This window comes from Trichosurus vulpecula, chromosome 2 (genome assembly GCF_011100635.1).
Source record: "Trichosurus vulpecula isolate mTriVul1 chromosome 2, mTriVul1.pri, whole genome shotgun sequence".
In the NCBI taxonomy this organism is placed as follows: Eukaryota; Metazoa; Chordata; class Mammalia; order Diprotodontia; family Phalangeridae; genus Trichosurus; species Trichosurus vulpecula.
Window position 1 is genome coordinate 11,618,091 of NC_050574.1, and position 13,396 is coordinate 11,631,486.

At 39.5% G+C, this 13,396-nt stretch overlaps 1 pseudogene; it reads left to right on the forward strand.

The window, feature by feature from the left end:
* Positions 1–751: 751 nt before the first annotated feature.
* On the forward strand, positions 752–8,265 carry LOC118836232 (annotated as a pseudogene).
* The last annotated feature ends 5,131 nt before the right edge of the window (positions 8,266–13,396 follow it).

Consider the following 13,396-nt stretch of genomic DNA (forward strand, 5'->3'; position numbering starts at 1 on the left):
TTGGCTTCCAAGAGGGCCAATGACCTTCATTTTATTGACTATTTGCCAGCCAAAATTAATAAATTAATTATTACTTACCCAGAAATTATGTCCCTTGGACATTTTATTCGCCACAATACATCAAATTCACATAGTCACATTGTGTTTCTCTCCTTGGAAATGTTTTTGTTACCATTTCTTTTGCTCAAGTCATGTTATCATGTGGAATATCAGGGGCAGTTTCATTTTAATTCTTAACTTTAAAACAAAAATGAGTATTTATATATTCACAGCAGGACACAAGAAGAGAATTGCATATGACATGATGAACCTCCATTTCATACCACTTGCTTTATAATATCTATACCTACATGTGCACATGTAAATGCTTATACATATAAATATATATGTATTTACATGTATATATACACATGAACGTATACTGAATATAATATTGCTTATATGTACAAAAACATACATGCACCTACATGTATACACATGTAGTACACCAATGTGGGAAAATATGCATGTATGTATAGAAATGAACACATATACTTTTCAAACAGTGCATTTTATTATAATGCTTGTCTGTGTTTCCTTCTGACCTTCATTCTTTTTTTTCCTCTGTACATTAAATGTGATTCAATAACCCAGATTTTTAGCAACACTATTGCTTATCTTTGCACCCTCCTTTGTAACCTCCAATTAAAGGTTAAGATAAAAATGCCTTCTAATATATTACAGTCAAGCAAAATTAATTTGCACAGGGGCTATGTCCAAAATTGCCCAAATCTTTCTGAACCTGATTCCATCACCTCTCCATCAAGTGGTGAATAACAAAAACATTATGGATCCTCCAGAGGAAAGGTGGATCATTGAATCCATTGATGTTCAGTCTTTCAAAGATTTTAATAAACTCTTTGTCACTGTATGCTTCCCTGTCCCTCTCAAGAGCCCCAAATCCTTGCTTGTGTGCCTCTACACTGAATTCTTCACATGTTTGTCCAATTTAAGTAAGAATGAAGCTCCTCTATTGCTACCCTCCCTTCTTTTCCTCAATTTTTGCATGCGTTTTTCCTCATAAACCACAATTATAATAAATACCAATTTCTATATCCTTCTTCCTTTTTCACTAGTGTATTCCTCCCTTTATTCTCTCTTTTCTTTATCTTTTTATGACCTCAGAATGTCAAATTTTATTCCAATTCCTCTATTTTTATTTCCCTCAAAACTTTTTGAATATATTAAAATTCTCGGAATTTCTAGGATTTTGTTTGTTCCCATATCAGATTATTAGAACTATTCCATTAAGGTCTTGCCTATGTTGCAAATAAATTTACATTTCTAAGATTTATTGCACTTTTAAATTTGTTTTACAAATTTTCTACTCAATTATCATCTTTTTATCAGACATGCTTGAAAGTTCTCCACTCAACTTCCAGATAACAAGAACAAAAAGGCCATATTTTCTCTGATCAGAATGACCTCTGAAAGCTCTGCAAAATACAAATTATGCTCCAAAGATAAAGCAACTTCAACTGTCTCCATGATCAAGGATACCAAGAATCCTGAAGAAGGGTAAAAACCCAGGAACTGATGCTTACTGATCCTGAAATCACTCAGCGTGCCTCCCCCACCTCCCATGGTACTGGCAACAAGGCTGCACTAGCAGACCCCAGCACATGATATAGGCTTTGGCTTTCATCAAAACTTACTCCTCCACCCAGTTTTCCCCCTCTTTCCAGTGGTATAGAAACCATGGTTGCTGACTGTAGAAGTTTGCTTGGACCTCAATAGCCAACTAGGCCAAAGCCTTTCAGGTGTAAGAGACTTTTGGGGTTTGAATCCTTAGTAGCTGTATGTTCTTGAACAAATAACTGAGCCTTGGTTTTCTCCAGCTTCCTCAACTGTAAAATGGGAATGATAAGCATGTCTCCCGCCCAGTGTTGTTTTTAGAATAAAAGGAACAAAGTAAAGCATTTATCACACTTTCTGACACATGTTATCTATATAAATGCTATTATTATTTTTTATTTTTTTATTTTACCAGAACACAAATACAAATAGAGAAAAGAAACAAAAACATATCACAAACATAAATATTGAAACTTAAATACAAAGTAAGAAAGAAAAAAAGCATGTTATATGCATAGCAGAACATAAGAGAGGATTCAAAATATGTAACAATAAATTTTCATTTCAAGAAAGCCTGTATGATAAATTAAATGCAATTATTATTATAACTAACTTTATGGTATCATTATTACTAATTCATAGCTCTACCAACAATGCATTAGTGTACCAGCTTTCCTCAAGTCTTCCAATATTAACTCTCCCTACAGATGTTTTTTATCTTTGTCATTTTCCTCTGTGCTCTGTCTGATCTACATGTGGGAAACAATAGGAGAAATTCTGTTTCCACAGGATTAAAAGTACTCCTCCTAGCTTTGAGTGATAGCAGGATGTAAGTCAGAGGTGACTGGTTCTAGTAAGAGCAGTGACCTAGCAGAACCAGGCTTCTGATCAGGTAAAACTTTAGAAGTTTGTAGGCATGCTTAAGGAGCCCTTTGAGGGGAGCATGATGTGGGCAGTTCAGGTGGTTGTATCTGGCCAAAGGAGAGCAAGGGAGGAGATTCAAGTTGGAAGCTAATACAAGAGCTCGCATTTGTCTGAACAAGTCGTACTCCATTAAGGTAGCTCCACATTTATTCAGAAAGAATAAATGTAAGAAATAATTAAAACCTTCCTGGCTTTCTGGGTATTGTTTATTCCTAGATTAAGTATATTTCTCACATATATAATCATTAACATATTTTATTTTGATTCTATGGTTCCTTTCTTAAAAACACTCCTTATTTAGAAAAAGTTAAGTATCAAGATGTAGGTTTTTATCTTTTTACTATCTGTATTATTGTGATATTGTATGTAAAGTAAATATTTAACATCTCTCTTTTTATATCTAGTTATAATTTCTCTCTGCCATAGCTTGAGATGAAAATAAAATCGTGTCAGAATTTTTCCCCATTCTTGTTTTTACCTAGTGATTCCTTCATCATTTTGCACTGGTCCAATTAGCCTAAAAATTATTTCCTTTAGACTAATAATTTTTAAAGGAGAAGATAAATCTAGTTCTAGCCTAGAGCAGAGTGACCAACCTATAGCCTCAACCTCCTGCATCCTTTTAGGAAGAGAATACAAGTCTCCTTAAAAACAGTTGGAGGAAGCTGACTCTAAAGATATGTATTCTTGCTTCCCTGAAAGCCACACCTAGACAGATTCATGTGGATACAAATAATACACAGGGCAAAACAACTTAACATAATGCATGCAAACTCACATACACACATTACGTAAGAAATAAGATTGTCACAAAGCACACCCAACTTCATCACTCTTTTGACTGAATTATAATGTCTTCCAAAAATGAAAACTTTATCAGAGGTTGAAGAGCGTCGGGTCCTTACTGAGGTGTGTTACTTTCCCTACTGATTATAAAGTCCACTTCTTGCAGGTGATGATTTTGGGGGAGCGAAGATAGCAGTAAGCAGATCCTAGGAATTGAAAAAATATCAAGGCACAAAAAGGTACAACTACCAATACTAAGAATATTGTTTATGCAGGAATTCATATTTAGAGAATGCTAGGGAGGCTGAAAACTTGAATGAAAAAGAGGGCTGAAACAAGGCCTGGCATCCCACAGGACAAGCCCCAAAGTACCAAGCAACTCCAAGGTTACTAATGGAAGTGCCCATAACAAGATGCTAGTTCTCCCCCCTCTACCTGTGACTACCTCTTTAACAGGTACATTTCTGGTCTCTAGGTGCCCAGGAAAGTTTCTCTCTTCTGTGTTTAGTTCATGACTTAGTCATTGTCATTATTCATTAGTAATTGCAGATGGGGGATTCTTAATCAGTGGGAATCACTGAAGACATTTTCACCTGGGACAAAAGTTTACTCTTGTAGACATCCCTTTTTCCCTTGGTAGATTAATGTCACTGCTCCTGCACATGGCATGATGTTCGATTAAGCTAAGTTAGGTTCGGATTTGGATTCACATTGGCAATAAAGCACACTCCTGAGAGAGCATGGTTTTTATCGAAAGACGGGACATACTCTAACAAACACAGTTAACACAACAAAGACAAAGACACAAACAACATAGATTCATCACCTCTCAGGGGAACTCCAGCACTTGATCCTCTCAAAGCTTGGGGGGGGGGTCCCGGTTTACACAGCCCAGCTCAATCAAGGCCCGAAAGGGAAACTGATCCCAGGAAGCTTCCTCTCCATAGTGAGATCCCTCTAGCTTGTTCCACGTAGGGACTTTTATAGCTTCCTGAACAAGGAGGGCCTACTCTGAACTGTCCCAGATGTTCCCCTCCAGAAGGGGCAGCCACTCCCCTCAGAAGGGGAAGATCTTGTCAATCATTTTGTTTTTGAGAACTGGCTATGTCCTCAAGAAGCAGTTTCAGAATTTCCTGTCCTTTGTCTTAAGAGTTACCTGTTCTTTATTCGGGCCTGTCTCCTAGTGTATTCCATTCTTTGGGCCCATCAGCCAGAGAGCGATGTCTGAGAGGTTAATGTCTGATTCTTTATTCCAAGCCGGAAAGTCTTAAAGGTCTTTGCAAGAAAGAAAGGGGGAAAGGAATGTCTGATATTCCAAACCAGAGAGTCTTGAGGGGGGTGAGGGGGAGATGGGGGGAAGGAAGAAAAGCCGGGCTTACACTATAATATGGAAGATCTTCTATAATGATTTATAATTCACAAGATAATCACATCTCAGGGCAGATGAGCTCAGACAATACAGTCCTTATAACTAGGCCATGCCTGGGCCATCATACAGACACACAAACACACAAAGAGAAAGACATACTCTGTTCTGTACAGCCTTTTCCTCTATCCTAGAAGCAGAGATCAAACAAGTGAGTATCTTTTTATATCTCAGCTTTACATGTAAAAGCTTAGAAGCAGAAAATGCCTTCCTCCAGCCAATTAGACAGAATATTGTTCAGGCCCTGTATGTCTAGGGACAGGAAATCATTCTTGAAAAGACCGTGGAACAAGCATTGCAGTCTTTCTTTGGTATCTTAGTGGACCACTGTCTTTTGAGATGCTCTCTTCTATATCATGACCTCATCGCCCTTCATAGGTGACGTTTCAACATCCCTTAGCTAAAAATCCTTGCAGTGAATTTTTACTTCTTAATACCTTTCTCATCTTCACTCAATGTCCTTTTCTTAGTTTCCATAACAACTCTATCACCATTCTCTTCATCCCTTAAGGCTGCCACCAGCATGTTATCTCTTTTGATAATTCATTCTACTCATTCATTTAACCCATCAGTTTGATTCATCTTCACATTTCCCTCTTACCTATTTCAAGCTTACATTTCTTGGCAGCTACCTTTGACTTTTCCTTATTCATTCTTCACCAAGTCCTTACTCCTCTAGCCTCTTTCATCCATTTATATTCTACCTAACCGTCTTTGATCTTGCTTGTCTTTCAAGCTTCTTTCACAGAATTTAGAAATAGAAGCAAGTAAGAGGTGTTTGCCGTGGTTCATAGTAACTTCTGTCTCCCCACCTCACTTTTGTATCTTTACAAGCTTTTCTACCTTCAAACGCATTTTTACTCCTGACAGACTTCATTTATATCTTTTTTCACCAATTTTTCCTTTTGTTTTTTCTTGTTTCATTTACGTTTCTTCTAAAAGTTTATGCTAAAATCCAAATCCAAAATACAGTGTTTCTGCTTGTTTGTACATAGTTGTTTGCATGGTATCTCCCCCATCATATTGTGAACCCCTTGAGTACAAGGACTATCTTTTACCTTTCTTTGCATCCCCAGCTCTTAGCACAGTGTCTGGCACATAATAAGTGCTGAATAAATGTTTGTTGAATGACAGACTGATCAAATAACCTCTGAGGTCCATTCCACCTCTGAATCTATGCCATAAATTTATCCCTGGCAACTAGTGTACAAGGGCCAAACATTTTGCATGGTACTTTTATTGCTGATACATATTGTGATTACTGCAATGCAGGGTGATAACATATGGATACATTTTGTCACCTACTTCATTCGTATCTTCATAGAGAACTTTAAACCAATTTTTCATGTACTTCAAGTTTCCTTGTTGTCTTTTGGTTTCATTTATAGCAAGGATGTCAAGATTGATACAATGCATTTCTATTACTAATGAACCCTTCTTGTGGTCACTGAATAAGCATCACGCATTTAGAGTAACAAGATGTAAATTGATGGTTGCCAGCGGTCTAAAACCTTTGTAATTGTTAACACATGTAGCCCTACTGTCCTTAACTTTCTTGGTGTCACCATAGAAACAGCAATTATTGGACAATGATGAGAAATATTGTGTATTTTCTTTATTTTATTGGTTGCCATGACCAAAGGAAATTTTCCTTTTTTCTAGGAATCTATTGAAGATTTTCAGATTCGTCAAATGTATTATAAGATATGTTCCACTCACAAAGACAAGGAGAGCCCAAAATTATTTCTACATCAGTATGAAATGAGCAATTTTAAAGTAATTACATCCAGAAAATAATAGAATATTGTATTTTAGAAGGTATGCATTTGCTCAGTTCTTCCGGGGATAATAGTTGGCAATCATTTAGCACAGACTGGCAAAGGCGGGCATTGTTTAAGTACTAGCTCATATTACTGTTTTCATTGTTATTACTGTTGTACTGTTTCTTTCTATTATTACTTTTCCACATCTTCTGCCTTTCTACTTCTGTCTTTAAGAGAGAGAGAGGGGGGGGGGGGGGAGAGAGGGAGAGAGAGAGAGAATGTGCATGTACACTGCTATAATTCTCATTTATAGCACTTTTGATATGTTCTTGTATTCTTGCACAGACATTTTCAGAGGCAATTCTAGGGACCTGTAAGTTTTGGGCTCTTTCAAGGTGGTATGACCTAGGGAGAGGTGTGTTTACTGCTCTCCTACACTGTGCACTGGTTTGTGATCAACAGCAAGGACTCTTTTCAACCCTGGAAGTGTGACCAGGGTCGTTGCTCTCCTGTGGCCACATGCTCTGCTGTGCTAGTGCTCCTCTTTGTACTGTGGCTAAGACCCAGGTCTGCAATCCAGATCCAAGTATTGGCAATGAAAGAGTCCTGCCCCTGGGGTCAGCAAAGGGACCCCTTTAAATCTCCTTCTGACATGTATGATTCCCTTGTCATAGTGGGATGAGAGGTCTGGAAGCAGAAGCTGCCACTGACTCAGTCATCCCAAGGCCTACTCCTAGTTTGCTGGGGACTGGTCTGTGCTAGCAGTGCAGCCTGTGCAGAACTGGGCTACTCTCTCACCCTGGTGCAACAGATCTTTCCTGCTGACCTTCTCAGTTGGGATCCTTGGAAATTTCTTCCTCCTGGGCCGACACACCTTCACTTTACTCATCAGCCAAAGGCTGAGGCCAATAGAATGCCTTTTTGCCCACTCAGCCTTGGCCAACTCAAAAGTGCTTCTCTCCAAGGCATTTCCTCATATTGCCTGTTTGGGCTTCAAAAATTTCTTGGACCTTGTTGGGTGTAAACTTATAATTTATCTTTAAAATGTGGCCTGGAGTGTTTGCCTCAGCATCACCTGCCTCTTGAGTGGCTTTCAGGTCATCACCATCAGTCCCAGTAACTCAAGGTGGATAGAACTCAAAATCCAAGCCCAAAGGTACATTGTCCCCTCCTGCTTCCTCTGCTGGTGCTTCCACCTACTGATAAATTTCATTTTGCTTGGAACTATGCACAACTCAAGGTATCTGACAAATAATACAAAGATATGGCATCTGGGATATTGTTCAATTTCAACTCCTGCCTCTTTTAATGCTGCACTTTTTACAATTGCCTTTTTTATGCCTGATTTATACGTGTGGGATTCACGATCTGTTCCAGTGCCTACTTAGTGATTCTCCTACACAGACACCATCAGCAAGTCAAACATATTCACAGTCCTCATCTCTCTTCCACAAATTTCCCTGAGAAAAGAGCCACCCAGGCTGTACTCCTGCTAGTGAGCACCTATGTCTCCTTTTATTCTATTAACTCTAGCTTGACATTGTACAACTTTAAAATGGATAAAAACCTTGTTCATGGCCACCTTAGACCTCCTAGCAGCATCATTCTCAGTCATCGGCCCGTTTGTGCTGATTTTTCTCTGACTCCCAAGTCCTCAAATATTGGTGTGCTCTCTGGCATAGGAAACAATGTCTCCTGTGCCACAGTTTCCTCTACCATACCCATCCCCAGCATTCTCCCCTAACACTATGACAAACAAGTGTCTTTCACAAGCCAGCGGGAAAGAGACAAGAACAGTGGAATCTAAGGATTTTAGGACTTAGGGCTAGAAAGGACCTTTGTGATCAGGTATTCAAACCCTTTCCTCTTTTAAAATATAGTGTTCTTGTTCAGAAATCACATGTCCTGCTTTTGATCACACTGACACAAGTGTCGTAGTTATTTCTTAAACCCATGTCCCCTGATTAGACCAATGACGTAAAACTCAAATAAAAAGAGAGGCCTCTGAACCACACCTAAGGGATTCTGTGAGTTGCAATAATGACTGTTGTAAGATATAACATTGTCTGTGCTTTAGAGGCACCTCATGGCTCAGCAGATAGAGCACTGGGCCCAAGGTCAGGATGACCCGAGTTCAAATCCAGTCTCCAAACACTTCTTAGCTGTTTGACCCTTGGCAAGTCACTTATCCTCTGACTGCCTAACAAAAGGGATCCACTGGAGAAGCAAATGGAAACCATTCTTGTATCTTTGCCACAAAAACCCAAATGGAGTCATGAAGAGACAGACATCTCTGAAATGACTAAAAGACAACAACACTCTTCATATTTTATTGTATTCTTTTTTATTAATTTTGTTAAATATTTCCTAATTACATTTTAATGCAGTAGAAGCCACACTCATCAGCATCATAGATCACAATGTGATCCCTTGGCAGTGACAAAAGAATTTTTTTTTTAATTTTTTAAATGCAATTTATTTATTTAACATATTTAGTTTTCAGCATTGATTTTCACAACAGTTTGAATTACAAATTTTCTCCCCATTTCTACCCTCCCCCCTCACTCCAAGATGGCGTATATTCTGGTTGCCCTGTTCCCCAGTCAGCCCTCCCCTCCAACACCCCCCTCCCCTCTCATCCCCTTTTCCCTTCCTTTCTTGTAGGGCAAGATGAATTTCTATGCCCCATTGCCTGTGTATCTTATTTTTTAGTTGCACACAAAAACTTTTTTTGTTTTTGAACATCTGATTTTAAAACTTTGAGTTCCAAATTCCCTTCCCTCTTCCCTTCCCACCCACGCTCCCTAAGAAGTTGAGCAATTCAACCTAGGCCACACATGTATTATTATGTATAACCCTTCCACAATACTCATGTTGTGAAAGGCTAACTACATTTTGCTCCTTCCCAACCCATCCCGCTTTATTGAATTTTCTCCCTTGACCCTGTCCCCTTTCCAAAGTGTTTGTTTTGATTACCTCCACCCCCATCTGCCCTCCCCTCCATCATCCCCCTGCCTTTTATTTTTTTTTATATTACTCCCTCTTCTTTCCTGTAGGGTAAGATACCCAACTGAGTATGTATGGTATTCCCCCTCAGGCCAAATCTGATGAGAGCAAGGTTCACTCATTCCCCCCTCACCTGCCCTCTCCCCTCCTCCCATAGAACTGCTTCCTCTTGCCACCTTTATGCGAGATAATCCACCCCATTCTATCTCTCCCTATCTCCCTCTCTCAGTATGTTGCTATCTCATCCCTTAATTTCATTTTATTTCTTTTAGATATCTTCCCTTCATCTTCAACTCACCCTGGGTCTGCTCTCTCTCTTTTACATATATATATATATATATATATATATATATATATATATATATATATAAACACACACATATATATACACATACATACACATACATACACATACATACATATACACATAGATATATACATACATACACATTCACCTATATATATATATATACATAAACATATATATATATATGCATATTCCCTTCAACTACCCTAATATTGAGGTCTCATGAATCATACTCATCATCTTTCCATGTAGGAATGTAAACAAAACAGTTCAACTTTAGTAAGTCCCTTGCAATTTCCGTTTCTTGGTTACCTTTTCATGCTTCTCTTGATTCTTGTGTTTGAAAGTCAAATTTTCTATTCAGTTCTGGTCTTTTCACTGAGAAAGCTTGAAAGTCCTCTATTTTATTGAAAATCCATATTTTGCCTTGGAACATGATACTCAGTTTTGCTGGGTAGGTGATTCTAGGTTTTAATCCTAGCTCCATTGACATCCGGAATATCGCATTCCAAGCCCTTCGATCTCTTAATGTAGAAGCTGCCAGATCTTGGGTTATTCTGATTGGGTTTCCACAATACTCAAATTGTTTCTTTCTGGCTGCTTGCAGTATTTTCTCCTTGATCTGGGAGCTCTGGAATTTGGCAACAATATTCCTAGGAGATTTCTTTTGGGGATCTATTTGAGGAGGCGATCGATGGATTCTTTCAATTTCTATTTTGCCCTGTGGCTCTAGAATATCAGGGCAGTTCTCCTTGATAATTTCTTGAAAGATGGTATCTAGGCTCTTTTTTTGATCATGGCTTTCAGGTAGTCCAATAATTTTTAAATTATCTCTCCGGATCTATTTTCCAGGTCAGTGGTTTTTCCAAGGAGATATTTCACATTGTCTTCCATTTTTTCATTCCTCTGGTTCTGTTTTATAATATCCTGATTTCTCATAAAGTCACTAGCTTCCACTTGCTCCAATCTAATTTTTAAAGTAGTATTTTCTTCAGTGGTCTTTTGGACCTCCTTTTCCATTTGGCTAATTCTGCCTTTCAAGGCATTCTTCTCCTCATTGGCTTTTTGGAGCTCTTTTGCCATTTGAGTTAGTCTGTTTTTTAAGGTGTTGTTTTCTTCAGTGTATTTTTCAGTATTTTTTTGGGTCTCCTTTAGCAAGTCATTGACTTGTTTTTCATGGTTTTCTCGCATCCTTCTCATTTCTCTTCCCAATTTTTCCTCTACTTCTCTGACTTGCTTTTCCAAATCCTTTTTTGAGTTCTTCTATGGCCTGGGGCCAGTTCATGTTTTTCTTGGAGGCTTTGGTTGTAGGCTCTATGACTTTGTTGTCTTCTTTAGGCTGTATGTTTTGGTCTTCTTTGTCACCAAAGAAAGAATCCAAAGTCTGAGACTGAATCTGGGCACATTTTCGCTGCCTGGCCATATTCCCAACCAACTAACTTGACCCTTGAGTTTTTCAATGGGGTATGACTGCTTGTAGACTAACGAGTTCTATGTTCTACGTTTGGGGGGGAGGTGCCAGCTCTGTCAGTGCCGCACTCCTCCTTCCCCAAGGACCCCCAGTCCAGACTGGGCTTAGATCTTCAGCAGGCTGTTGCACTCCTGCTCTGATCCGCCACTTAATTCCTCCCACCAGGTGGGCCTGGAGCCAGAAGTAACAACAGCTGTAGCTGCCCCACCTCCGCTGCCCCCAGGGCTGGAAGCCGAACCTGGGAACTCCTTCCACTCCCGCAGCTTTTCCCACTAACCTTCTCCGCCGTCTTTGGTGTTTGTGGGTCGAGGGGTCTGGTAACTGCCGCAGCTCACATATTCAGGGCGCTAGGGCTCCCTCCGCCCGGCTTCTGGTCTGGATCGTCCACGCCGCTCAGGCTGGGCTCTGCTCCACTCCGTTCCCAGCTCCCAGCTCCGTGTGGAATAGACCTCACCCAGAGACCATCCAGGCTGTCCTGGGCTGGAGCCCTGCTTCCCTCTGCTGTTCTGTGGGTTCTGCCATTCTAGAATTGGTTCAGAGCCATTTTTATAGGTTTTTGGAGGGACTCGGGTACGGAGCTCACTCTAGTCCGTGCTTACCAGCCGCCATCTTGGCTCCGCCCCCGACAAAAGAATTTTAAATGTAGTCTGGACTAGACCTATCTCTAACCTGTGAATGGCCAGAGTTGAATGAAGCAGGCCAGAGGCCAGTGAGTCAGCTATCAAATTACAGTTTAATTTCAGTCTTATGAAAATAGGCTTCCATGCAAAGTCTTCCTGAGAAGGAGGGCTTACTTACTTGTGGCAGATTATTATTTTTATGCATGAAAACCACAAGAAAGCAGGACCCAACACAGCCATTTTCAAGTCTTAAGTAAACAGTTTCCATGGCTGGCCCATGTATGCAAGCATTTTGGGGAGAATACAGGCATTCCTGTACTCCTGTGGGAAGAGTCTCCAAGTTATTAGAATTGTTGAGCTTTGTTACTGTCTCAGGTCTTAAGGCTTTTTGGGCCTTGTGATCTTTCAGCAGGGTGAAAAACCAGAGTTAGAATGGTGGGAAGAGGAGTGCAGCACCTGGTTCATTTCCGTTAGCGTGTAAAAGCACAGGAATTGTTCGGGGTGTGAGGTGGTGTTATGGATCACTTTCTTCTGCAGTGTATCACTTGCAGTTCCAACTCTCCATGGGGAACAAGGAAGTCATAAATCCCAATTCTGGGGGTTTGCTGTGCGTGGACATCTGGAGGGTGAGGACAAAGATTAGTGTTATGCCAAGCTTATGGTACACAGCCTTAGCTCTGGAAAATAGGTGTCTCCTAATATCTTGACAGCAGTATGTTTGACACTTCTGCATTAGACCACACCAGTGTTCATGTTGTTTGAGAAATATTTTCCTTCCTCCTCATCTTGCATTCTCTAAATTGAAGAATTCTTTTAGTATTTTGTGAGGAAATCTGGTATAGAAAATAAGTGCTTCATTGCAACCTGGAATGACTTACATGAACTGATGCTGAGTGAGGGGAGCAGAACCAGGAGATCAATATAAACGATTACAGACATACGGTCTCTGTAAGGACTAGCTTTGATGGACTTGACTCCTCTCATCAATGCAAGGTTCAAAGACCACCCCAAAAGACTCATGATAGAAAAAGCTATGCACATCCAGAGAAAGAATTATGGAGTCTGAATGGAATTGGAGGCAAACAATTTGCTCTCTTTTTTTCCTTCTTTTTTCATTTCATTTCTCCGTTCTCATGATTCATTCCATTAGTTATAATTCTTCTTTGCAACTGGACTATTATGTAAATAAGTTCAATATCAAGGTAAATACGTAACCTATATTGGATTACATGCCATCTTGGGGGTAAAGGAAGAGGACAGGGAGGGAGAGAAATTTTGGAACCCAAAATCCTGTGAAACTAAATGTTATAAACTAAAAATAAAAATAATTTTTAAATTTTTTTAAAAATTTTTAAAAAAGAAAATAAGGTGCTGAGCTTAAAAACAGGAATGCTTGAGATCTAATCCTGTCTATGTCATTTAGGGGCCCAAAATATTTCTAAAATCTTAAATTTACATGAGTCTCACTTTTCTCATCTG